The sequence below is a fragment of the Protopterus annectens genome, chromosome 4.part0 (assembly GCF_019279795.1).
Source record: "Protopterus annectens isolate FY-2018-M chromosome 4.part0, PAN1.0, whole genome shotgun sequence".
Lineage (NCBI taxonomy): Eukaryota > Metazoa > Chordata > Ceratodontiformes > Protopteridae > Protopterus > Protopterus annectens.
Genome location: NC_056733.1, coordinates 1,834,613,909 through 1,834,619,078, shown reverse-complemented (window position 1 = coordinate 1,834,619,078; position 5,170 = coordinate 1,834,613,909).

Genomic DNA, 5,170 nt, shown 5'->3' with positions numbered 1-5,170 from the left:
GCATTGAATAGCATCACCTTTAGTTTTTTTATCTTTGGATTGTCTATGGAGGTGGGTTTGTCCTTTGAGCCTTGCCTAAAAAAGGCATTATGGGGGTGGCAAGAGCCTTGGCCAGTATACGAAAGCCTAAGGGTGACAGGTGCAAGCCGTCCCTAGCGAAGCAACGTGGCTTGTCGAGCATGTCATCCCAGGCTGACAGACACTGGATCCCCTTTGAATGGCACCAATACTTTTGCCAATTGTTGAAACTGATCATTTTGTCTTAATACTGTGGTATCATTCTTGGTGAGGGCAAGATGCTACTCAAGGTCAGGGTCATACCAGCCTGGGCTACATGGTCGGAGAGCTCCTCTATGTCTCTTTTCATGTAGTCCAGGGAAGTACGTCTCAGGTCATTCACACCAGCATGGACAATGACGGAGTCATACTTGTACTTGCTTTGGAGTGACCTGAGTGCTTGCGTTATGTGGCGGATCCTGGCACCCGACAGGCAGCTTACAGTGACCTTCTCCTTGTTCAGTCTGGTAAGCGGGACATCAGTGTGCCGGACAATAGAGTCCCCTATAACAAGTGTATTTGGTGTGTTGTTTGGCCTTACGGGCTGTGACTGTGAGGCACACTGATTTTGTGAGATATGTGATTTATGGGTATTGTTGAGGGGTGGCTGTTGCTTGGATATCTGATTAGGAGGTCTTTGCTGTTTAGGCAGATTTTTATTTAGAGCCTCCGAGTATAGAGTTCATAGATAGAGTTCATAGATTAGTACTAGGCTAACTGCCCTTGCGAGCCATTTTAAGCCTAGCTAATTATCCCTTGTGAGACTCAAACCCTGCACCTTGTGTTTGTAAGGCAAACACCTTAACCATTAGGCCACCCTCCCAACATATGTTTTTGTGTGTTTATGTGTTGGGTATGCTGATGCAATAGGTTTGTGTGAGACTGGATTTGTGGTGTGGGTGGTTACCTTTTCCTCCTGACTGACTGTGCCAGTCTTGGGTTGAGAGAGCTCTGCCTCCAGTTTGGCTGTGTAACTGCATCTCTCACATGTATTAGAGTTTGTTGGAAGGAGGAGAGGGTTGTCTGTGTACATAAGGCAATTGTAACATTGCCTCAAAATTCCCAGATTCACCAGCTGGACTGGAGAGTAACCTTGAAACTGACCCTTGGACATACCAGATTAGTATAGGGAACTGCTTTTTTACTGATCAGATTATGGAAGGGAACTGATTTTTCACTTGATCAGGAAGGACCAATCGGGAGTCTAATACTTATGAGAAGTCAAGGAGGGTGTAGTGCTTTAGTTAGTTTGTGTTTCCTTATAAGATCTGAGCAAGTGCAGGGCTTTAGAAAGAGAATAGAGTGATTACTTTGAGAGTTTGAACAGTTCTAAGGGAAAAAGTGAAGAGCAGACTTTGTGGAGCCTGGAATAATTTAAACCTGTTTAGGCGGCGCTGCCCGACGCTGCTCAGTGCGCAAAACCGCGCAAAAAGAGAGTTGTAGGATTTTAAGAGAGAGAGATCAAGGAGTTTAGAATTGACCTAAAATGGCCAATAAAACTACAGCTTCTAGGTAGTAACCACTCCCCCAGGGGCAGGCTGTTCAGTGTTAACCACTCCCACTGGTGAACACAGAGACTTCCCTTTAGCCCAGGCAAGCACTGGCCGTCTAGAAACTTCCAAATAGTTCAGAACAGCAAATCTGTAACTGAACTTTCTTAACTTTCAGAAAGTGGGAAAAAAGCAAGATTTTTTTTTCTTTTTGTTGTAGTTTAAAGGTAGCAGAGATACACAAGCAGCAAAATAATCACAGCAGTGCAATAAATGACCCCACACTTGAGTGCTAGGCCAAAATCAGGTAAAATGCAGTTTGTAGAGAAAAAAATGATTTTAAATTAAGTGCAACACAGGAAATGCAGTAAACAGCCTCTAGATGTGTTCCAAGTACTGTTACTGTTACAGATATAAACTTTAGCAAGCTGGAAAATGCCAAAAAGTAGGCGGCAACGCAGTAAAACAACAAAAAATCAGAAGAAAATGCTTAAAACCACAAAAGTGGCTCCTTTTCTTCTCTCAGCGTTTTCTCCCCTTGGTAGGTGCTTCAGCAACAACTAGCAAGCCTGAAAAGACGCCAAAACCACGAGGCAGCCTGGTTTTAAGAGAGAGAGATCAAGGAGTTTAGAATTGACCCAAAATGGCCAATAAAACTACAGCTTCTAGGTAGTAACCACTCCTCCAGGGACAGGCAGGCTGTTCAGTGTTAACCACTCCCACTGGTGAACACAGAGACTTCCCTTTAGCCCAAGCAACCACTGGCCTTCTAGAAACTTCCAAACAGTTCAGAACAGCACATCTGTAACTGAACTTTCTTAACTTTCAGAAAGTGGGAAAAAAGCAAGATTTTTTTGTTTTTTTTTTCTTTTTGTTGTAGCTTAAAGGTAGCGGGGATACACAAGCAGCAAAATAATCACAACAGTGCAATAAATGACCCCACAATTGAGTGCTAGGCCAAAATCAGGTAAAATGCAGTTTTTAGAGAAAAAAACAATTTTAAATTAAGTGCAACACAGGAAATGCAGTAAACAGGCTCTAGATGCGTTCCAAGTACTGCTACTGTTACAGATATAAACTTTAGCAAGCCGGAAAATGCCAAAAAGTAGGCGGCAAAGCAGTAAAACTTAACAAAAAAATTAACTTTTACCTATATAAACCACCCCATAGTTTTACAACAAAACCTACTGGGTACTAATAAGGTAGTTTATTCAAATGGATGTTTGGTCCTTCTAAAATGTAACGGCAAGCATTACAATTACCACATTTATACATCCTCTTACACTTATTAGTTGAAAAAAACTGAGAGTATAATTTTGGAATTATCTTTCTGTAATAAGACTTTCATATTAATACCATTTTTATAAACAAACGAAGGTGCCTTTCTAACTCTTTATTCCCTTCTAAAATAGTCCATTTTTTTTTATTATAGAGCGTATTGCGTAACTATCAACTGTCATATCTAAATTACAAAATATATCTTTCTCCACTTTTGTATTTTCATAAATTCATTCCTTTTACTTACTAATAAAAGTTTCTCTAAAGCCAAAAATGAAATACTGGCCCAAAAAAGTGCTTTGTTTCATCCAATCCTTGAATAAACTTTTATTAGTAAGAAAAAGCAAATTTATAAAAATACAAAAGAGGAGAAAGATATATTTTGTAATTTAAATATGACAGTTGATAGGTTCATAGGTGTGTACTAGGCTAATGGCCCTGGGGCCTTTAGAAGCCTAGCCAGAGGATTAGCATGGCATCATGCCACCCAACCTTAGTTCCCAGTGCCTCTGTCGAATAGACCCACTGGAGTTATCCCCGGGGTAAATTTTCTATTTCCCATTAACTCATCAAGATTTCTCTTGAAGAGGGTCAGTGAGGTGCTCTGCTTGACATGTATGTGAAGTCTATTCCATTGCATGGGCAGTCTCTGGGTTATGAACCTGTCCCTCCAGTATGTTCTGTTGATTGTGTTAATGAGTTTGAGGTCTCTGGGGCATGTGGTGCGGAGGGATTAGGATTTCTTTAGATGTAGCATTTCTAACAGAGCTGGGTCAGACATGGCTTTGTAAGTCAAGCAGAGATTGCCTCTAAGTAGATGATATGAGACAGAGAATAGTTGGAGTTTTTTGAGTCTGTCCATATAGGACAAGTGTTTAAGGCCTAGGATCCTCTTTGTGAGGTACTTTTGAGGCCTCTCCCACTGTTGCAGGTGTTTAGTGAGGTACATGCCAAATGGGGCATTGTACTCGATGATTGGCCTAATGAGGGAAGAGTAGAGGGAAACAATGACCTCTTTCTTCCTGGATGCAAAACCCTTAGTAATGAGATGTGCCACATAGAAGGACTTTCTGACCACAGTGGCAATGTGGTGATCAAAAGAGAGGTTGCTGTCAACCTGTGTTCCCAGATCTCTTATAACACCTTCTGTGTTCAGTGGACTACCTTTGATGTGGTAATTCATGGGAACTGGGTTTTCCCAAAGGGGACGGCAACATATTTTTTGGCACTGAGCTTAAGGCCATGGTTCTGACACCAGTTGTTGGTCTCAGTGAGGCCATTCTGTAGGATGTCAACATTACTTGGGGAGGTAATAATACCTCCCAATTTGCAATTGTTTGCGAACTTTGTCAGCCAGAGTCCGTTCGTATTGGCCTGGACTTCAAAGAAGTAGATACCAAACAGGAGAAGACCCAGGACTGAACCCTGTGGGACTCCACTCGTGACTAGTCAGCAGTCTGACTTGGAGTCAGCTACTTTCACACTGTGGGTTCTATCTGTGAGCCAGTTTGCAACCCACCTAGTGATATAGGGGTTGATGCCTAGCTTAGTGAGTTCTTCTATGTTTCCTGAGTGGGGAATGGTATCAAAGGCCTTGGCCAGATCAAGGTAGGCTGTATGAATCAACCTTGCCTTCATCCACAGCTCTGGTGACTGACTCAAAGAAGTTGACCAAGTTGAGCAGGCATGATCTACCCTTCACAAAACCAAACTGTGTGGGAGATGTTTGGAGATTCCTTATATCCTTGTTTATTAGGTCCATGATGATGTGTTCCATAGCTTTGCATATCAGACTCATCAGGCTAATGGGGCAATAGTTCCAAGGGTCTGTAGTTGCTCCTCCTTTGTGGAGAGGGATGACTGTAGCAGTGCGCCATTCGGTAGGGGCAAAGCCTGAGGTGAGGCTGTGATTGAACAGGGCACACAGGTGAGGTGCCAGTTCACTCTGTAGTTCAAGAAGAAGACTCTAGGGATCTAAACCTCACTACAACAATAAATAGGACGTGCTGGAGGGATAGATTCCTGTCCCAGAGACTTCCCATGCTTTGGAACAAGATTCCAATCTACATTAGGCAGAGCTCCTCACTAACACCCTTCAAGAGAAACCCTGATGAGTGAATGAGAAACAGAAAGTTTACCCCGGGGATCACTTCAGTGGCTCTGCTGGACAGAGGCACAGGGAACTAATCTAAGGGGGCGACGAAAGTCAATACATTGTGGCTAGGCTTATAAATGCCTTCGGGCAGATAGCCTAGTACCTACCTATGAACCTATAAGACAGCCAGAGATATTGTCATGTCCCATAGAAGCTGTATTCTTGGCCTTGGCAGTGCTGTTTTAACCTG